General features: G+C 43.3%; 1 long non-coding RNA gene across 4 annotated transcripts in view; it reads left to right on the forward strand.

Annotated features, from left to right (window-relative positions):
- Positions 1 to 7320, forward strand: part of LOC308482101 — a 41128-nt gene extending 33808 nt beyond the window's left edge. For 3 of the 4 annotated variants that reach the window (XR_013989007.1, XR_013989008.1, XR_013989009.1), the window contains 2 exons: positions 3057 to 3286; positions 7041 to 7320. This is a non-coding gene — a long non-coding RNA (uncharacterized lncRNA). Of the gene's footprint in view, positions 1 to 1541; positions 1682 to 3056; positions 3287 to 7040 lie in introns of those variants that run through there. The other variant, XR_013989010.1, reaches the window with a different exon arrangement.
- Positions 7321 to 23271: the final 15951 nt, after the last annotated feature.

Here is a 23271-nt window from a genome sequence, read left to right on the forward strand (position 1 = left end):
CGCTGCTCTGGTTTGCCAGAAGCGGCTTAGTCATGCTGGCCACATGACCCGGAAGCTGTATGCCGGCTCCCTCAGCCAAGAAAGCGAGATGAGCGCCGCAACCCCAGAGTCGGTCACGACTGGACCTAATGGTCAGGGGTCCCTTTACCTTTACCTTATATGGGGAGAGGCAGTCCCCATTATCTCTCATATGGGTGAATTGTTGCCATTCATCTCTATGCAGAAAGGTAAAGGCTTCAAATTTCTTCCCCAAAAGAGTACAGCTCCCATCAACCGTATCGAAATCAGCCAATGGTCAGGGATTATAGGAACTGGACATTCAAGGCTGAAGAACACTGCACTGTGAGACTTTGTTTAGTTAAGGACAAATCCTGCCCTGATACTGAGTAGCCTGGTGCTCCCTGACAAAGAACTTACAGAGAAACACACTGCATCCTTTTGGGGTTACACAAACCCTCCATTTACACATACGCCACTCTTTAATAACGACAGGAATTTTCTTATTACTATAACAGACAAGGTCATCACCCAAGAACGTCTCAATCAATGGCCACAAAACTGTCTTTCCTCCTCTTTATCCATATTAAAAAAAACGGAGGCACAAATAACTCCTGCACTTCCCATGGGGCTGCAATGAACTAGGAGGTGGTTTGCAGAAATTCGTTCGGAAAATCACTGGATGCTGATCAAAACACAGCTGGCTTCTGTGATTCCTTTCTGCAAACTGAAGGCAAATATCCAAGGTGTCACTGTGGCAACTGACACCTTCCAGATGGTGCAGATGCCTGTGGATTGGCAGGGTGCTGTTTAAGCACATTTACGCGCGGAACAGCAAGTGAAGAACAAGCGAGTTTTCTGCCACCATGGGATTTTGCTCCCAGCTTGAGGCTCTGTCTCTTGTTTCAGACAACATGGAGCAGATGTGGAAACTTCTGCTTTCCATGAAAGGCTCAGCCAATTGCAGAAGTTCAAACACCTAAGGCATGGGAAGAACCCTGGGTTGCTAGGTAGAACAAATGGGGAAGAATCTATTATCCCATATAGGTCAAGGTCAAGGTAAAGGACCCGCTGGATGGTTCAGTCAAAGGCAACTATGGGGTTGTGGTGCTCATCTCGCTTTCAAGCCGAGGGAGCTGGCATTTGACCACAGAGAGCTTTCTGGATCATGTGGCCAGCATGACTAAACCACTTCTGGCACAGTGGGACACTGTGATGGAAACCAGAGCGCACAGAAACACTGTTTACCTTTCCACTGCAGGGGTACCTATTTATCTACTTGCACTGGCGTGCTTTTGATCTGCTAGGTTGGCAGGAGCTCGGACAGAGTAACGGGAGTTCTTCCCATCACGGGGATTTGAAACATCAACCTTCCTAACCAGCAAGCCCAAGAGGCTCAGTGGTTTAGAGTACAGCGTCACCCACGTCTCTTTTGTCCCATATGGTTTCCATGGAAACACTGAAGAGCATCAGTTGAAAAACACACATACCACCACCAGCAGCAATAGCTAAGGCCTAAGGACACAGTCCATCATCGTCCCACCAGAGACTTGATCAGTCACCACTGCCTTTTAAAATAATATTATTATATATCAATTTTCACTTATTGCCAGCTGCCTTGAAGGCCTACTGTCAGGGAGCCAAGGCAGGATATAAATATTGTGAATGGATAAATCATAAAGAGGTATTTTATCCAAATTACAGATCTGAACAGTTTTACCTTTTGGAAAACACATTTACTTGTTTGGTAAGAGGGAGCTGTAACGTGAAGGTAAAGGAGCCCTGGATGGTTAAGTCCAGTCAAAGGCAACTATGGGGTAGCGGCGCTCATCTCATTTTCAGGCAGAGGAAGCCGGTGTTTGTCCACAAACAGCTTTCCGGGTCATGTGGCCAACATGACTAAACTGCTTCTGCCACAATGGGAAACCATGCCAGAAGCCAGAGCACACAGAAACACCGTTTACCTTCCTGCCGCAATGGTACCTATTTATCTACCTACACTGGCATGCTTTCAAACTGCTAGGTTGGCAGGAGCTGGGACAGAGCAATGGGAGCTCACCCCATTGCAGGGATTCGAACCGCTGACCTTCTGATCAGCAAGCCCAAGAGGCTCAGTGGTTTAGATCACAGTGCCACCCACATCCTTGCAAGAGGGAGCTGTGATTGATACTTGAAGCATTTCTCATGGTGGTTGTGTTTTTTTTGGCCTCAGTAAAACCAGAGGTGGCGGAAAATGAAAACATTTGTAATTTGCACCCCGGCTAATACACCACCACATTTGTATGAGTTATGATTGAAGGCAGGCACTTGCTTTTGCTACGAAAGTTACATAGACTGATGTATGTAAAACCAGGAGTCTATGTACCGGTAACTTTCATAGGAAAAGCAAGAGCCTGCCTTCAATCGTAACTCCAGAAATGATCCAGGCTTTGATATTATTGGGGATGATGATGGAAGAGAATTGTTTATTTACAAGTATATGCTGAGTTCTGTCTGAGGGGCATCTCAAAGACTAGTTTGAGAGATCTGAAACTTCTGCTAGGGAGGACAAGCCAAAACAGAAGCACATTCCTCTGACTAAAGGGAGACTGCTTATTCATTTCCCAGTATCTGAGGATACATGGACTGAACAGTGAATCTGTGGAGCCCTTAAGACATTGCACAGCAATTCTGTTGAAACTAACAAGAATGAATGAAATCAGCATGAACAGAATATTAAAAACTCATGAAATCTGCCCCATTAACTTCAAACCTCCTCAAGTTTATTCCAAGCACATTAAAGTCTCTCTAATGCAAAGCGGTAATTAGATTAATACATTTTTAGGTATGTGTGTTTCTGCTGGGGGGAAAAAACCCCAAACCTCAAGATTTATCATTCAGGTTTGTACATTCTGGACATCAGCAGGCCAAGTATAGCAATATATCCAGGCTGCTTGCAGATTTTAATGCAATGCTAATAGCTAATGTTACATTGAACCAAATCTGTCGTTCTTTCTTTAGGTGTGATTCACACTTTTATTTCATCCTGAGGATTTGGTAATTTCACTTATTCCTGCTAGGTGCTATCGTGGCAAAGACACGGACCTAGAAAACATATGAGGGTCAGAAAGCCCATCTGCAGACAAGGAAACAAAATACAGGAATACAGAAGATCCAGCAACCAGCAGGGATTTTTGAACCAGTAAGCTACACCATCCAATTGGTCAGTTGAAGCCCTCGAGAGACTATAGAGCGCTAGACCTCAAGCCAAAGGGCAACCTCTTTAAAAAATCTGTTCTTCACTAATGAGGTGAGGTTTGAGGCAGTCTCCAGGCCTCGCACAATATATATAGGGTTCAATTCTGATCTGGGGGGGCTGCTGGAACAAGCTGTCTTTCCAAGAGCTGTCCATAAATTGCCCATGCCTTGCTGCTAATAGTGTTCCTTTGCTAACCATTCATCCCTTTTATAATACAGTATTAATTTATTGGAGGATGGATGGCGGCTAACAGATTGAGGTTGAATCCTGACAAGACAGAAGTACTGTTTTTGGGGGACAGGGGTTGGGTGGGTGTGGGGGACTCCCTGGTCCTGAATGGGGTAACTGTGCCCCTGAAGGACCAGGTGCGCAGCCTGGGAGTCATTTTGGACTCACAGCTGTCTATGGAGGCGCAGGTTAATTCTGTGTCCAGGGCAGCTGTCTACCAGCTCCACCTGGTACGCAAGCTAAGACCCTACCTGCCCGCAGACTGTCTCACCAGAGTGGTGCATGCTCTAGTTATCGCCTGCTTGGACTACTGCAATGCGCTTTACATGGGGCTACCTTTGAAGGTGACCCGGAAACTGCAATTAATCCAGAATGCAGCAGCTAGACTGGTGACTGGGAGTGGCCGCCGGGACCACATAACACTGGTTCTGAGATATCTGCATTGGCTCCCAGTACGTTTCCGAGCACAATTCAAAGTGTTGGTGCTGACCTTTAAAGCCCTAAACAGCCTCGGTCCTGTATACCTGAAGGAGCCTCTCCGCCCCCATCGTTCAGCCCGGACACTGAGATCCAGCGCCGAGGGCCTTCTGGCGGTTCCCTCACTACGAGGTAGTGAGGTTACAGGGAACCAGACAGAAGGTCTTCTCGGTAGTGGTGCCCTCCCTGTGGAATGCCCTCCCAGCAGATGTGAAGGAAATAAGTAACTATCCTATCTTTAAAAGACATCTGAAGGCAGCCCTGTTCAGGGAAGTTTTTAACATTTAACGCTGTATTGTTTTTAATATATGATTGGGAGCCGCCCAGAGTGGCTGGGGAAACTCAGCCAGATGGGAGGGGGATAAATGATAAATTATTATTATTATTATTATTATTATTATTATTATTCCACAATGAACATCTTATTTCCCTCTTAAGGTGTCCTCTTGAAAACAGCAATCCAGACCAGACTTCTTGTTCACTGTGTACTTCCTCAGAAGTTTTCTTTCTGGTCCAGAGGGGGAAAGCATTCTGTTTCACATGGATAAATCCTTATGCCAATGGAGCCAGTGATTTATTGCTCCACTGAATACAGCCCATAGTCTATCCTGGTTTAAGGCAGTGTCTTACGTTCCTGTGTCCTGTGAGATTTTACAGTATTTGCAATTAAATGTGTCTGCAGTTAAACATGAACAGGAGCCAAAGTTCTTAGGTTGATGCTGCAAAGAGAACAATACAGACCCCCCACTCAATTCTTTGAGAAGCAACACATTTGTAATTTTCATCACATTACTTTTAATGAGCCGGGCTAGTTGTGAGCCAGAATCAGATTCGGTTTGTGGCCTACAGACCTGTGGTGACACAAATTATTTCATATACAATAGGCTCTATTATGAAGCTTAGAAAGTTGTTATTAATGAGAGCTGGCTAAGGGCTAGGATAGCTTTAACCATGCTGCCTGTAGCTGGGATCAGCTGATACTGAAACAGCTCCTGGGGGCTAATTCTAGTGAGCAAATGGAAGAGTCTGGAGATGAGCTGATCATATTTCCTTGGCTGATGTCCTGAACACCCAGAAGCCACCAGCATATATAGCAGAACAACTTGCCCTTGATGGTTGGGAGTCAAGCAGCTACTCTCTCCGGTAACCTCAATGCCAAAAGATTGCAGATTATTATTATTATTATTATTATTATTATTATTATATTATTTATACCCCACCCATCTGGCTGGGTTATCTGTAAATAAGCCCACTCTGTGCGGCTTCCAACAAAATTAATGATAATAATAATAAAGCGATAAAACATCAGACATTAAAAACTTCCCTAAACAGGGCTGCCTTTGGATGTCTTCTAAAAGCTAGATAGTTGTTCATTTCCTTGACATCTGATGGGAGGGCATTCCACAGGGTGGGTGCCACTACCGAGAAGGCCCAGTAACCTCATTTCTCTTAGTGAGGGAACAGCCAGAAGGCCCTTGGAGCTGGACCTCAGTGTCCGGGTTGAACGATGGGGGTGGAGATGCTCCTTCAGGTATACTGGGCAGAGGCTGTTTAGGGCTTTGAAGGTCCATGTTTTGTTAGCCGCAAAATGGAAAAGGAGCAAGGAATATTTGGCAATAAGATTGGCAACTTAAGTTGACAGAATATGCACAGCTTGCAGACTTAACATATAGAATAAGAGAACAAGAAGAACATACGTTTAGAGAAGATTGGAAAACGTTTATTGAATATAAGGGAAATAATTGTGTACAGCTGAAAAAGTTGGCAGCATTAAGATAAATTCAACAGTGTAAATAAGTTGTGATGGATGCAATAATGGTATACTGAGTGGTATAGTTTTTGTAAAATATGCAGGGATGTTAGATATGTAAAAGGAACCACGGAAAGAGAAGGGAAATCACTGATATCTTAAGGATATAAAATGAGTATTTTAAACTGTAAAACAGAAAATTAAATTATATATATATATATATATATATATATATATATATATACACATAACAGTCGACATAACAGCTAAGAGAGCTGGGCATGTTTAGCCTGGAGAAGAGGAGGTTAAGGGGTGATATGATAGCCATGTTCAAATATATAAAAGGATGTCACATAGAGGAGGGAGAAAGGTTGTTTTCTGCTGCTCCAGAGAAGCGGACACGGAGCAATGGATCCAAACTACAAGAAAGAAGATTCCACCTAAACATTAGGAAGAACTTCCTGACAGTAAGAGCTGTTTGACAGTGGAATTTGCTGCCAAGGAGTGTGGTGGAGTCTCCTTCTTTGGAGGTCTTTAAGCAGAGGCTTGACAACCATATGTCAGGAGTGCTCTGATGGTGTTTCCTGCTTGGCAGGGGGTTGGACTCGATGGCCCTTGTGGTCTCTTCCAACTCTATGATTCTATGATTCTATGATTCTATGACATATGATTTGTTAGTCTGGATTTATTCAGGTTTACCAGACTAACAAATCAGGTGTGACAGGGTTTGCCTAGCTCTACCCAGAGATCAGAATAAAACTCATTTGGGTCGCTGAGTTGTCACAGAACAAACCTCAACTGAAATTCACGTATGGGCAAGACCTTAGAAGAGGCCCCTAACAGAAAGTTTGACCATTGGTTTGAGAGACACAGTTTGGCATGGCTATGACTTACTAAGTACCTCCCATCTATATATTGGCAGTGAGTGATAAGGATGCTAGAGATGATATGAAGCAATCTGAAATTCTTTCACTATATATGGTTGGGTGTGGGAGGGAAGAGATGCTGAATGGCTACACAAGACTGATATTTCATTGCTTTGTTTTCGTGTAGGGACTGTATATTATTAATGTCACACAGATATTGGATGGGTGCTGCCAAATCTAATTGCATTATTCTTAGTGGGCAAATAAACCAGGAAGGATAGATAGAGCCTGACAGCTTTTTAGAAATCAGTGCTTGCAACTCTCTCTGTTCCAAGTTCCATGAGAATAGATTCTGGATGGTGTGCAAGGCTTGTTTATAGGCCTCGGGAGACGGTGTGGTTATGTATGAAGAGATCATTGCATAATTTCACATATATTGTATAATTTATGCTACGATGAATGCATTCTCTTTAATGTTCCCAAGATGTCTTGGATGATCCAAGGGTTATTTCTGTCCACCATGAAGATGCAAGGAGACTACTATGGCAGCTCCTCCTGTTTAGAGACGCCAAAGTTGTGGAGAACGCAACTGTTTTCTATTCTGCAGTGCAAAAAGAATAAAGAATCCCGCTATCTCTGAGAAAGGGAACTTCTGAATGTTCCTGAATCTTTCATGATAACGCTAGTGTGAAGAGGGATGTTTTTGGTGCGGGAGGTATCTCAACTCCCATTTCTCATGGAAATAAAACTGGAAATAACATCCACTTTTTAAAGGCAGCATGCTACTTTTGTTCAGCGACAATACGTATTCATGGCTGACAGTCTTCTTCTTTGGCGATCACTCGTAGCGAAGTAAGATTGTCTTCCATAAACAGGGTTATAACAGTGAGTCTGTAAGTGACTGTGAAGGCCAATTCTGGATCCACATGGGCTTCCACAGTGGGGACATAGGTTTCCGGGTGGGAGTTGATCATGGTGAGGGTTTGCCAAGGGTGCCTTCCTTTTAGCATGTTTCTCCTGAGTTTGAGAGTCTTCAAAGCCCATGACACCTTTGGTAAAGGCTGTTCTCCAATTGGACTGCTCGCAGCCCAGTGTTTCCCAGTTGTTGGTGTTTATACTACCTTTTTTAAGATTTGCCTTCAGAGAGTCTTTAAACCTCTTTTGTTGACCACCAGCATTACACTTTCCATTTTTAAGCTAGGAAAAGAGTAGTTTCATTGGAAGACGATAATCAGGCATCCGCACAACATGACCAGTCAAACAAAATTGATGTTGAAGAACCATCACTTCGATACTGGTGAGCTTTGCTTCTTCTAGTACACTGGCATTAGTTCGCCTGTCTTCCCAAGTGATGTGTAAAACTTTTCGGAGACACTGTTGATGGAATTTTTCAAGGAGTTGGAGATGGCATTTATAAGTGGTCCATGTTTCACAAGCATACAGTAAGGTTGGTAGTACAATAGCTTTGTAAACAAGCATTTTGGTTTCCCTGAGAATGTCCCGGTCCTCAAACACTCTGCACTTCAATCGGGAGAAAGCTTCACTCGCAGAGCTCAGGAGATGCTGGATTTTGGCATCTATGTCAGCCCTTGTGGAAATATAAGTGCTCAGGTAGGAGAAGTACCATTAGGCAGAGTGAGGTGTCTACCACATGTAAAAGATTTGGGGTCCCACTTCATCCATTTTTACCCTGGGGACACTTTCAAGTTTATTTTCTTCCTGAGGCACCATCATCTTTTGGGTGGGCAATCTAAAGAAGGCAGAGACGGGCGAAACTGTCAATTTTGGGTTCTCTTGGTTTAAACATTTTTCCAACCTTAAATTTGGTTCTCAGCACTTCCACATCAGTTTGTACATTTTCTTATTGAAAAAAAGTCCTCGTGAAAAATTAACCTAATATACACATGTTTGTACAGTGGTACCTTGGGTTACAGATGCTTCAGGTTACAGATGCTTCAGGTTACAGACGCCGCTAACCCAGAAATAATACTCTGGTTAAGAACTTTGCTTCAGGATGAGAACAGAAATCGTGCAGCAGTGGCGCGGCGGCAACGGGAGGCCCCATTAGCTAAAGTGGTACCTCAGGTTAAGAATGGACCTCCAGAACGAATCAAGTTCTTAACCCAAGGTACCACTGTAATGTGATTCTGCCTAATATGCATATCTTTGCACATCATTGCCCTGTGATATAATATACATAGAGGAAAGTCGGGGGGGGGGTTGAAGTCTTTCCTCTGGTCCACTCCTCAGGTCATGTCCCCAAGTTGGCTACAATCACAGTGGAACGCCAGCAGTCAGTATGGCCAGTGGAAGAGGAAGTGGCGTCCTCACTGCACCAAAACCGGATGTGTGCCAGAGCCCACACCAGGCCACAACCACCACCTGCCCAGAGCTGCAAGCAGGAGTGTCAGCTTGGCCCTGACTGTGGGTTCCTGGGGCATGAGTGCCATGCAGTGTGCATGGCCTGGCGCTGAAATTTGTCAATGCCCAGTCCTGTCGTGGGAAATTTTGTGGGTGCTCAGGTGCCCCAGGGAGCCAGCACCAATGGCTGCAAGCTAAGTGGCCATTCTCACCTTGTTTCTTTCTTCTTAAAAGGTAAAGAGACCCCTGACCATTAGGTCGTCATGACCGACTCTGGGGTTGCGGCGCTCATCTCGCTTTATTGGCCTAGGGAGCTGGTGTACATCTTCCGGGTCATGTGGCGAACCAGAGCAGTGCACAGAAACGCCATTTACCTTCCCACCGGAGCGGTACCTATTTATCTACTTGCACTTTGAGGTGCTTTCAAACTGCTAGGTTGGCAGGAGCAGGGACTGAGCAATGGGAGCTCACCCCGTCGCGGGGATTTGAACCGCCGACCTTCTGATCGGCAAGTCCTAGGCTCTGTGGTTTAGTAATACAAAATGCTGAAAACAAAAGAAAGAAAGGTAGCGTGGGAACCAACTTTGCCTTGTAGCACTACAGTGCGGATTAGATGATATCACAGTGGTGTGCTGATGGGGGAGCAATGCTTTTAAAAGGAAAGTTTGCGGTATAATATACGGCAAACAACAAGGCCCCCGTCCGCCGCCAGCAGAACTGTTTGAATACCTCTGCAATTTAACTATACAAAGTTGATAAGGAAACAGCAGCAACACTGAGGGTTTTTTTTTTTTTTTTGCACTTGCATGTTTCATGTTTGTTTGGAATCTTTTTAGAAATCCCCTTGCCTCTCGAAAGAGCAAAGGAAACCACGTGGCACTGGCCCCAGGCTGAGACTCTGAACTGCAAAGCATTCGCGGGGGAAGAGCTCAGCCGCTCCAATCTTTGATCTAACTACACACATCTATTGTAGAATGATAAAAAATCATTTCTGTCCTTAGGCAGGAGAACAATGTAGCCTTAGGAAGAGGCTCTGCCTTTTTCTTTCCCTCTTTCCCTGGGAGATGAAGCCTTGCATCTTTCAAGGTGAAAAAAGATTTCCCGTGCTTATCATGCATTATGAAAGCCACTGATGAAATACCCTTTTAAACTGTATTTGAAATTGGGTGTGGGGTTTGACAACGTAGATTGGATTTTTCTTCCTGATGCTATTTTTGTGCTCTGTAACAGCTGAAGGGTTTAACCAGCGGTTATCAATATCCAATCTATAGGGTCTAAGGGATGTATTATTTTTATGCTTACTCACAAATATTTTCCTACCAAATAAGGCTTCCTAGGACAACTCTTTGGAACATTTAAATTACAGGATTATAGTGGATTTAGTTGTCGTTGGCAAATTCCTTATCCCACACAGTTAAACTATAGAATTCAATTCCACAAGTTGTGATGGGGGAGAAATATGATTTGATGTGCATTTAAAAGGCAAGTCTACCAAATTTCTAACATGATGTAACAACCTAAACGCAGCCATCCTTTGAAAGTAACACAAATCCCAATTTTGCAATGCAGTTCTCCAATGAAACCAAGTTTGCCAAATTGCATACATCCCATAAAAGCGTGCATAAGAATTATATGCTAGTGAAAATAACATACAAATGTGCATATTTTAGATGAAACTGTTTGCAAAAACGTGCACATTAATCCAAATTACATACAGAAATGTGTTTATTAGGAGAAATTTGCACCAAAGTGCTGAAGAATTTTATTTATTCGTTTAGCCAGTTGCTTTAAAAATATGACCTGAATTTAAGATGATATTCAACTCCGAGTAGGCTTGCTAAGATGTATAAGATGAATCAGATAAGTGCTGGAGATGCAAAGAGGTCGAGGGAACGTGTGGTGGACTTGTAAAAGGGTAAAAGAGTATTGGGAAATAATCCATTATGAATTGGAATAAAAAGGTTAAAAGTACTTTTCCAAAAAAAAACCACAGTCCTTTTTGTTGGGGGTAATTCAGACTGAAATTCCCAGGTGTCAAAAAAAGAAAAGAAAAGGTTATTTATGTATGCTACTACTGCGGCCAATGTTTTGTTAGCCCCCAAATGGAAAATGAGTGAGGTCCCAACCCAAGAAGAATGGCAACTTAAGCTGACAGAATATGCACAGCTTGCAGACTTAACATATAGAATAAGAGGAACATACATTTAGAGAAGATTGGAAAATGTTTATTGAATATATGGGGGGAAATTGTGTACAGCTGAAAAAGTTGGCAGCATTAAGATAAATTCAACAGTGTAAACAAGTTTTGATGGATGCAATAATGGAATACTGAATGGTATAGTTTTTGTAAAATATGCAGGGATTTATGATATGCAAAATGAACCATGGAAAGAGAAGAAGGGAAGTTATCGATATCTTAAGGATTGTAAAATGAGTATTTGAAATTGTAAAACAGAAAATTTAATATACATAAGAAATATGTATATATGACCTGAATTTAGTATTGGTAAAATGAGGAACTGAGAGAACTGGCACGGTCAGATCCTTCTACCATACACAAGAGGTAGTGATGGCCATGGACTTGGGTGACTTTCAAAGAAGACTAGAGAAATTATTAGAGGATCTGGAGCGGCTCCATCAGCACAGGCTTGGCTTTGCCTGCCCCCAGGTGCGATAGCTGGAGGTCTCCACCTACCTCAGTCAGTTGTCCAATCCCATCTGGGGGAAGTGTTGCCAAGGAGACCAGGCCAGGTAGGGGAGGGACTACCTGCCCACACAATAGAGGGAGGTTCTTACCTGGGAATCCTCACTTGGCTCCAGAGCTTCTCCCACCCTACCCACCCTCAGTTAAGTCTTATTTTGCAGGTTAACTTTTCTTCACAGGTATGCGGGCGCTGCTATGTCAAGGTCGCTGTTGAAGGGCCAGAAAGGAATTCCCCTGCATTGGCAGGTTTTGCCTTTCCTGTAGCAAAACGTCACAACTTTGGCGGTATGAGGCCTTGGGTAGAATCCTTTAGTCTATCTTCCTCTTTGCAGCGGTGATACTAGGGTTCCCCATTAAAGGGGTTTCTGAGGGGAGGCTTTGACCATACGCCGAGAGGTCATCATTGCTCTCTCCCTGCGATGGCGGCATAACGGGGGCAGCTATCTCTGCTTGAACATATGTTCTCAAGAGCCGGCCCATCCCCCCCACACACTGGATAACCCTGATGTTCCCTAGGTCCCCCGCTGGGGACTGGGGAGGGATAACGCCCAATGCCTGAGCCAAGGTCTACCCACATCTGAAATGTAATAAAGTTGTGGCCAATTTAATCCCATAGCACGTTGTCTTGAGTCGTTATTCCACATGACGGGGTGGGGTGGGGCGCCGCCTGTCCACGCAAATCTATTTACTTCTTATGTACTCAGGTTTTAATAGCTTCACATAAGGGGGAGGGGGAGGACATGGAATCTAGAAAATACTTTCAAAGAAAATTTCTTGGGTCTTTTTATAGTCTCTTATTTTGAGAGAAAAGCCCTGTTATTGTCATTCAGAGGCTGTTCAGGAGGTCTGAAGACCTAATAGTTTTAGGGGTGTAAGATGGGAGTCTTATTCAGGAAGCAATAACAGAAGCAATGTAAAACCTGTTCCAGGACTCCAAACAGCCCTTAAAGCAATCATCATTTCAATGACTTATTGATTTCTGGGATAGTTAAAAGTGCAGGGCACATTCTCAGACTTGAGCAGCAAATCAACATAAAAGATGTCCCGTCTTTTGATTATGAACAAACACTAGATAGCCTAACAAGATAACTAATCTGCACTAAAGGCAATGGACTGAAACAAGTTTGAACATGGAAAAGGAGAGCTTTTTCTGGACATTTTTAGATTATTTCATAGGTTTTCCAAACACCACACAGTTGAAGTCCATGATGTGCCTTACGTACATAAAATGGGTTGTTGTCTGCATGTGTGTTCAAGCAGGATGGGCAGCAAATGCCCAGAGAACCCTGAGGGGAAAAAAATCTGTACCTGTTTGTGGACACTGAACTTCCCATTCAATTGCTTGCTTAGTGCTGGCTAAACGCTTAGGACAGCTTTCACTAACCAGATGTTTTAGTCTGTAACTTCCATCAGCTCCAGCCAGAGTAGCCATTTTCTGTAATGTACTGAATTTCGGGTATGTTGCCCTCAGGGATATAAAAAGTCACCTGGTGTCATTGTGATATCAGATGGCTGACAGGAGGGTGCCAAACCTGGCCAGATCCAGTTACCCACTCCTGTTTAATCAGACACTGCCAGTTCAAACCCCATGATGATTATAATAATAATAATAATAATAATAATAATAATAATAATTTATTTGTACCCCGCCCATCTGGTTGGGTTTCCCCAGCCACTCTGGGCGGCTCCCGCAAAGACAAAAAATACACTAAGATGTCACACATTAAAAACTTCCCTGAACAGGGCTGCCTTAAGATGTCTTCTGAATGTCAGGTAGTTGTTTATCTCTTTGACATCTGATGGGAGGGCGTTCCACAGGGCGGGCGCCACTCCCGAGAAGGCCCTCTGCCTGGTTCCCTGTAGTTTTGCTTCTCACAATGAGGGAACCGCCAGAAGGCCCTCGGCGCTGGACCTCAGTGTCCAGGCTGAATGATGGGGGTGGAGATGCTCCTTCAGATATACTGGGCCGAGGCTGTTTATCACTTTAAAGGTCAACACCAACACTTTGAATTGTGCCCGGAAACGTACTGGGAGCCAATGTAGGTCTTTCAAGACCGGTGTTATGTGGTCTCCGCGGCCGCCCCCCATGAGTGCATATGCGAAATTAAGGGATTTTATATGAATTTATATGTGGCCGATTTGCACATTAACAGCCATGAGCTGCCCTTGGTATTGGTCTTCCTAAACTTTTTGTCATTAAAATAACATTAAAATAAACAATTTTAATGTTTGGATCCCGTTTTTATCAGTAATAAATAAATAAGAGCCAATTTTTTATTGATAACAACAGGATCCAAACATGCATTCAAATTTAATTCCCCCCCCCCCCCCCGGAAGCAAATGAATAAATCATAGGTTTGCTTACTTAAATTTTAAGAAACCAGTGTGCAAAACCTTGATGTGCTCTTCAATCCACTTGTAGTCAGTCAAACTCAGAGGCAAACTTAGACCAGTCTAAGTAATGTTTGCTATCTAGGGAACTGTCTTCAGCTCCCAATAAAGATCCCCTGGGGACTCAGGGATCTTCTGTAGCCTGGGGGCCTTTGTGCTGCCTGTCTCCAAAGGCAATCTCTTTCATCTTCATTCATAACAGTATTCAGTAATTGATCACAGGAAAATTCATAGCAAACATGCTGATTGTTTTATATTCAAAGTCTGCCTGTCAGACTTCTCCAAGATATTCCCCCCTGCCCCCATATTCCCCAAGTCCAGGGGTGAGGAAGCTCAGGCCTGGAGGGGTCAAATACATCCCTCCAGCTCTATCTATTTGGACCCTGGGATTTCCTCAGGCCAAACCCCTCATCAGCTTCCTTGACTGTTTCCCTCACCTGCTTTAATGGGCTCTTGAATGCTGATAATCGTTCTTGTTTGCCTGGGTGAAGGATAGAGATGGTTGCAAAAAAGCAGTCTGTGTAAAAACTAGCCTACTGTACAAAGGGAAAAATAATTCCATTGTCCTGCCCGCTTTTTACCTCTGGACCTGCTTACCATGAGCATGTGGTCCCTGAAAGGTTGCCTGGAATGGAATCTGGCCCTTCATTTGTAAAAGGTTCGCCACTCCTGCCCTACTTAAAATCCTATTTCTAGTTTTGCTGTTCTATGATTCCCTAGTGCACAAAACCCAAGAGCGGGGCTGGGGGTAAATTCTTTTGAATGCCAGTGGGGTTAAATTTCTTAATTTGGCCAACCATTTCAGTGCCATCTCGTGTAAATAGGTCATTTGTTCTTTTTGACTGTTCTCCTTTTGGATCATTCTTGAACACAAGCAGTTAATCTCGAGGTAATATCCTGTACAGGACATTGATAGATTACTATTGCTTCTCAAAATGAGCATCTAAAACTGCGCTTGTGACTTGGACTCATGCTGTAAGTCAGCCAAGATCAGCAGATGTTTCTCATCTTGATATTTCTAGTGTAATGAATCGCTAGCCAGTCGTAACAAAAGTTTGAGCTCCCCAAACATCTTCAGTCTGTAATCCTCAGATAATCATGGGGATCAGATTTGAAGGGAGCTCGCCCAATGGGTGAAGGTTCTGACGCAGTTGAGGTTGGAATGAAAATGGCACTTGAAGCATCAAAGAACGTGGAGCTTGTCGAGAAATTGATAAGTGAGGAAAGGGATCGACTGAAAATCCAGCATTTGGATCAGTGCTGAGGATCAGCTAGTATGTGTTAGTTTGGAATAACGTCTATGACATTTCCCTTGTATTGCCATTTCAACCCTCCCAATGCCCCATAGGCATATTTGCTGCCACTAAGAGTTTGGAATATGCCATTGAAATTCAGATAGTTGTTGTTGTTGTGAGTGTTTGATTTGTGATTTAGTGATTTAGTGACCTTTCTCCCCTCCTGTTCCTAGAATCCCTCTGTAGCTTCATATCCATCCTTTGTAAACAAGCTGCCAAAAGAGCCTGGCTACATGTTACACTTGTTACGATATAGAAGCAATGCGGCCGCGAGCTGGTAGCTTGAAAGCAAAACATAATGGGAATGTTGGGACTGTTCCGTGGGAAACAGAGGGACAGTCAATTCACAGTGCAGAGGGCACCAGAATTAGCTCAGAGTGTAATATGAGCTGTACAGGAAGTACAGGAGGTTTTTGTCTCTCGACTGCTGAAGCTTGAAGAGAGCAGACATGATTTTTGTAACGCTGCAAAGACAGAAATAAAGGAATGTAAATACGTTTCTGTCTATCTCTCTCCCCTGCCCAGGGGGGGCAGGAAAGAGTGGCCAGTTTCTCATGATAAAGGCTTGAATCCTAACATATGGTAGCAGAGAGCCGATGGGTTTGATCCATGAAAGCAACAAGAGAGGTTGATGGATCGTATTTCATCCTCTGCAAGGAGACAAAGAAAGAATGTGGTAGCGGGCGGATGGAAGCTACAAGGAAGGCTGAGCACCGGAGAAGGTGTTTTTGCTGAGCAACGGATTCCCTCAAGGTATGGTGATTTTATGGCTGTGAGAGTGAACGCGAATTGAAGCATTCTTCGGTTCACTGAGTGTCTGCTTTTGGATGAAACCAGCACTGAAAGAGAGCCACATATTTCGCATACCTGAGTCTTGATAAGCCTGGAATGTCCAGTTGCTAGGCAACAAAACGTCAGTAAAGTGGAAAGTTACTGGCCAACACGGAAGTAAGGCTGAGCACTGTGAGAGGCTGGAAAAACACTGAGAAAACAGCGTTTGTTTTGTCTGTATATCTCACTGCTCTTGGAGGGACTTTCAAAACAGCCTGCGTTTAGCTGCCAAGTGTGAGGCAGTAAACAGCCAGTAGACTTTTGGAGTTTACAGGCTCGAGAGTGAGAGCTGAGGCTTGGATTCAAAATGGATACCAAGAAGGGGGGAGGCTTACCTTACCCACCTCCACTGACTAATGACAATTATTCCTCATGGTCTGTAAAGATGAAAGCCCTGCTTCAGAATCAGAGGATTTTTGGGGTGATTGATAACCTCATCCCTGCTGCACCAACGCCAGGTTGGAATTCACAGAATGTGAGAGCCAGGACGGCCATAATTCTGTGTATCTCAGATGGTCAGCTCGTGCATATTCAGGATTTGGAATACGCGCGTGAGATTTGGCAAACGCTGCGTAGAATACATCAAAGAGATGCTGGTTCTTCAGCGTTGCTGCATTTTGAAAAGCTAACCAATCTAAGGCTAGCGCCTGATGGAGATGTACAAGCGCATCTGACAGAGATGAAATTCTTACGCCAGCAGATGGCGGAACGCAATTTCCCTCTACAGGAAGAGATATTCTGCTTCATGATTATTAACAGCCTTAATCGGACTTATAAAACGGTTGCAAGTCAGCTTGGTTCTCTACCTGCCGCAGATCTCACGACGGAGAGAATTTGTGCCGTGATTCTCAATGAGAAAGACAGACTTGCTGCAATAGATTTCAAAGACAGGGGGAGAGAAGCTCGGAGTTCTGACACCCCCGCTGCTATTGCTAGTGAAGAACAGGCTGTTGCTTTGAACATTGTCCGTTGTTTCAATTGTGGACAGACTGGGCATCTTCAGTGGAATTGTAAGAAGCCACGTCAACAGAAAGGAGCTAAGGGAAGCTCTGCAAAGCCTGAGGCATCAGGCAAAAGTCGTACCAAGTCCCAGGTGAAACCTGCAAAGGCATTGCTGTCAACAAAAGCCACATTTTCAATGGAGAACGCTTTTATTTTGGACACTGGAGCGACGCAACACATGACGTCTCGGCGAGATCTGTTTTCAACGTTTAAGAAGCAAAGCTTCACTGTGAAACAATCCAACAGTCAGGAGCTGGAAGCGACCGGGTTTGGAACTGTGTATCTTGAGAGTCTGAACTTGACTATAAACAAGGTGTATTTGGTTCCTGATTTAAAGTTCAATCTGCTGAGTGTTTCGCAGATCACAAAGAAAGGACTGACTTTGTCCTATGATAGAGAAAGCTGCAAAATCTTCAAAGATGGAGAGCTGTATCTTTCTGCCAGAGAGAAAGATGGACTGTATTTGTTGACTTTTGATCAAAGTGATTGCATAAGTTGTAATGCATCTGAGTCTAACATGATTTCTCTCGCAGGTGTGTCGAAAAATGTCCAGAAGACGACGCAAGTAACCAAAGCTTTTCAGCGAATGTATGCTGATGTGATTGGTCCTCTAGCACCGTCTAGAGGCAATGCAAGATATTATCTTGTGTGTGTGGATTATTTCTCTCATTATGTGTGGGTATATATATTGCAGAAACCACAAGAAGCCTTAGAAAGGTTTAAAGAGTTTTGTGACAAGGTTAAGAATGTTCATGATGCTAACATTGATTGTCTTTTCACAGATGAAAAGCCAGTTTTTCTTTTGCTTTTCAGGATTTCCTGGATAAGAATGGGATAAGGCACAAGACTGCTGTTTCTGCAGAAGCATGGAACAGAAGTATCTGTGTGCAAGTGAACAAAGAATTGCAAAATGGCATGAAGGTGCAATTGCTGAGTTCACATTTGCCACATGAGTATTGGGCGGAATCGTTAATGTGTTTTTGTTACAGTTGGGTGAGAAAAGTTTCAAAAGGTTTAGGATGTTCTCCTTTTGAAAAGCTATTCCACAGAAAACCTTCTGTTGCCCATTTTAAGGTTTTTGGGTCTCATGTGAAGACTGAAGCTCCAGGTGGAGTAAAGAATGCTAGAGGCATTTTTGTGGGTTATGAAAAGGGTCTCTACAGAGTAATTTTGTCTGAATCTGGTCAGGTGATTCTCACAAAATTTCTAGAGAGTGCTCCTGAACAGGAGAGAGTAATTGTTCACACATTTCCCACTGAGGACGATTCAGATGATGATGATGATTTTACTGATTACAGTGGTACTGAGAGTGACAGTACTAGCTCAAAGCGCTCAGTTGACACAGTCATTGAGAGGAAATCTCACACAATTGAAAGACCTTCACAGGTGAAGGATGAACCACTGTTTACTATCGGAACTGGTTCTCCAAAGAGTCCTGAGACTGAACCAGTGAGCAGAGAGGATCAGCACCTCATACGCAGGTCTGAGAGAGTTACAAAGGGTGTACCACCCAAGAGGTATTCAAAAGAGTTTGCTAACTCAGCTGTAGCATGTGTTACTATTATTGACAACTCAAGACAAGTTGAAGCTGTGTCTAAGTCAGAGACAAAGACACAACAGAGAGTTGCTAAGCGTAACACTACATTCCCTAGCCAAGGTAATGCAGATGCACTCATTCCTTGGAAGACAGACAACCAGAGAGGTACACTGGGGAAACCAGTGGCGGGTAGTTCCAAGGGTGGAACTGAAACAACAGGGGAGTGTTATATGTATAACAACTGTTTGTTTTCTTCTCTGGATCATGCTTTGCTCACAGCGCACATTGATTCATATGGGGGAGTATGTTACGATATAGAAGCAATGCGGCCGCGAGCTGGTAGCTTGAAAGCAAAACATAATGGGAATGTTGGGACTGTTCCGTGGGAAACAGAGGGACAGTCAATTCACAGTGCAGAGGGCACCGGAATTAGCTCAGAGTGTAATATGAGCTGTACAGGAAGTACAGGAGGTTTTTGTCTCTCGACTGCTGAAGCTTGAAGAGAGCAGACATGATTTTTGTAACGCTGCAAAGACAGAAATAAAGGAATGTAAATACGTTTCTGTCTATCTCTCTCCCCTGCCCAGGGGGGGCAGGAAAGAGTGGCCAGTTTCTCCTGATAAAGGCTTGAATCCTAACAACACTCACCATCCAAAAGGAAAGGGAGTCTTATGGCACCTTAAAGGTCAACAAATGTATTATGACATCAGTTTTCCTAGACCAGACTTTTCATTGTTTTGGCTGCAGCAGACTAACATGGCTACCTTCCTGGAAATTGTCACAATTACAAAAGCGCCCTCACTTCTGTCAGTCAACACTGGCAGAAAGTTTGGTGGTATTCATCTTGGTGTCATGCTGCGAAGGAAGGAACAGCTGCTGGCCTATGGGCTTTTATCTGCTGCTAACATGCATTGTTAATTTCCCCTGTTTCTCAATAGCTGGGGGAAATTAGCAGAGCGAGATAAGAGATAGGCCAGCAGCTTTTCCTTCTCTCTCAGTGTGACATCAAGGCAAACACCTCCAAGCTTTCCTCAAGAGCTGACTGTTCAGGGGGCACCTTCAGAATTCCAAACAGTCAAAGCCTGGAGATGCCAAATGTGATAGATGTCATGTGTAGTTAGGCTCCTCCATTGTTATCAGGGGTTCCACATCATTAGAATTGAGAAGGGGTGAGGGAGAGGGCTGGGATACGCACAAGGGTGAAAAATGAGGCCACGGGACCCCAAGCTGCTGAAAACCAGTGCTTAAATAGTGGAACAGCTGGCAAGGTTCCTTCAACTACACCTTTCCATTAGAATTTAAATTGTTTTGCTCCAGTTCATGAAGCCATCCATTTCCGCCTGCAGAATGTTCTGATCGTTTAGGGAAAGAAAGCAGACTCTAGAAAGGGGATTTGATCAGTTTCCAATTCATTATATGCCAATCTCGATTGATTGGAAGAGTTGTGAATTTCCATTAAAATTGAGACACAAATTAGAAAGTGGCTCAGTATCACTGCAACTTCTGGATCTTGTGTGGTGTGGCCAAGTGGGCACATAATGTAGTGGGAGGTGGGATTTATCTTCTCTTATCGCTGTCCAAATGTGTAAATACAATGACCAATGACTGGTAGGGTTGTCAGGTAGCCACCTAGACTTCCCTATCTTCCCTTGGATGTTAATAGCACAGCAAGAAAATTTCTATAAGCATCACTGGCAGCCTTCTGGTTCATTCCTTTTCTGGTCCATCTCCATTGCTCTTCTCTTGCACCTAAAACAGGCTGGGAAGGAAGGTGAGTAGATTGATTGGGGGAAGCATTAGGAGATATGTGTGCAGCCGATCTCAATCTTCTCCTCCATTGTTAAGGTCAGAGGTAAACCTTCACTTCCCAGGTCCCTTGGACGAAAGTGTTTGGACACAGTCCTTTAATCAATGGGAGGAACCTATCATCCTGATGTTTGCCTGTCCATCCAGCTGTGGCACATTTCATAAAGGATCAGGAAATTTTCCACTGTCTAGCGGGTATTTCACTTTTACTGGGGGGAAAATAGTATTTTTTTAATATATATATATATATATATTGCCCTGGATACACACAGACAGATTGCATTCGGCTTGTTTGGCTCTGACCTTTGTACACTGCAGCTGTTCTACCCGGGTTAGTTGAACTGTAAACAAGGGAGAGCATGGATGGTTCTCCAAATTACAGAATAATGAAAAGGTCAGAATCTCTTTTACAGACTGCCTTGCATTTCTCCAGCCAGAAGGTATTAAAAAGCCACAATGCTATGCCTCGTTTGGGTGTCTTAAGGGTTCTAATGAGAGCAGAAAATGGCTCTGCATGAATCTATGCTTCTGACAGAGACTGTAATGAGAAGAGCAAATGGTGATAAATGTAACCATTCATGGACCTTCCATAGCGGTTTTGCCGTGTGGCATTTTTTTTGCTTGTCATGCAAGGAGGAAAGCACCTCTATGAAAAAGGGTTGCCTGCAAATACACCATTCTTTTAGTTATCGCTGATTAACTAGTTCATACCAAATGATGTTTTCAGTTCACAGCAACATGCTTTTTAAGATGGACTCTGCGAGGAATTGTTAGAGAGGCCAGTAATTAGTTTTATGAGTCAATGTTGCAGGAATCCTGACTTCTGTGCTTAAGATCACTAATGGGATTTCATGCACACATAGATGTACAGTGGTACCTCGGGTTACGTACTTAATTCGTTCCGGAGGTCCATTCTTAACCTGAAACTATTCTTAACCTGAAGCACCACTTTAGCTAATGGGGCCTCCTGCTGCTGCTGCGCCGCCGAAGCATGATTTCTGTTCTCATCCTGAAGCAAAGTTCTTAACCCAAGGTACTATTTCTGGGTTAGCGGAGTCTGTAACCTGAAACGTATGTAACCTGAAGCGTATGTAACTCGAGGTACCACTGTATTGAGAAGGACGGGGAAATCACGTCACTTTTGCCACCTCTTTTCATGCTCAGGATGGTTGAGAAATGGCTTCTTGGGTTAAAATATCTTGATTATAAGTCCCTTGTATGCTCAAATATGAATTGCATCTGCATGAGACCAGAGGTTCTGTACACTCTCACATTATTTAAGATTAGGCACTTGGGTGCAGCTCCTAGAGATCTGCATAGGAGAACATCCTGGTAGGTTGTGACTGGTGGGGTCTGGTAAGAATGGTCTCCTTCCCATTCCAGTAGTCTTAATAGCATCCCAGATCTGCCAACAGAGGGGGCCACCTATGTTTAGAGCTTCCAGAAGCACCACTGAAGATAGGTTCAGTTACCAGCCATGAGGATCTGTTTTTGTCTCTTGGAAACAAGGAAGATCGAGAATGGTAAATTCAAATCAGCCGATCATGTTTATTAAGTTCAAAACAGCTCACGAAACATTGTGGTCTAAGATATAAAAAAAAATTATTGTACCTGAAGCATTTTTATTAGGGACTGTAGGGAAAGATCTGCCAAAAAAGCTGAAAAACATCTTCATGTATGAGACAACGGCCGCAAGAGTTTTAATAGCACAAGGATGGAAGACTGAAGAAACCCCAATCAAAGAATCATGGCAAGAAAAATTGATGGACTATGCAGAACCGGCAAAACAGACATACAAGCTATGGGACAAGGATAACTGTGACTTTAAAGATGAATGGGAACCCTTTACAAAGTATTTGAAGACACAACAAAGCGAACTGGACTCCTTGGTTGGTTTTGAATAAACATTCACAAACTTTTTATTGATAATAATCAGCTAAATAGTTTCAGGATTTATACAACTGTGTAACATGCAGAAAACAGCATTTTTAGAGAAATCAAAGACTGGAACTGAGGGAAGTCGGGGGGAGGGTGGATGGGTTCTGTGGGGGGAGGGAGGGGAGGGAGGGAAAATGGGGGGGGAATAAGGATGATATGTTTCTGGACAATATGTTTTGTTTTAATTTTGAATAAAAGTTATTTAAAAATAAATAAATATAAAATAATAATTATTGTAGCTTTTTCAAATATAGAAAATGTACTATTGCATTGCTCTTCCTCCATCTGTACCAACACAATTGTTTTAAAATGGCGGTGGCAATCCATTCTACTCGAAGCTCTTTTGCATCGAGACAGAAGGCCCTTATTTTGTTTTCCTCATGGGAAGTTTGTTTTTCAGTGAAATATTCTGAAATGAGGTTTTAATATCAAAGCATTGGGAAAACAGTTGAAGAAGATACTCCAATGATGAGATGAACTGCAGAGTCTACCACTCCTTCCTGCCTTCCTTCCTTCCTTCCTTCCCTTCATGTGAAATAGAGCAATTTCAGGTGTGCACAAGGATGTGAACAGTGCCATAGAGTTTTTCTTTGAATACATTTTTATAAAATCCATTATATACTGGAAGAAAGATTCTAGTGCAAATCCTGACAACAGGTTGACAACAACCCCACTTGTTAATTTTTTTAAAAATAACAATTTTTATTAAATTTTCAATTTTACAACTTCAAATAACATTTTATAAACTTTAAAATATCCAGTGACTTTCCTTCTTCTCTTTCCATGGTTCATTTTACATATCATAAAGGTAAAGGGACCCCTGACCGTTAGGTCCAGTCGCGGACGACTC

Source organism: Podarcis pityusensis (assembly GCF_964106645.2).
Source record: "Podarcis pityusensis genome assembly, chromosome: 7".
NCBI classification, from domain to species: domain Eukaryota; kingdom Metazoa; phylum Chordata; class Lepidosauria; order Squamata; family Lacertidae; genus Podarcis; species Podarcis pityusensis.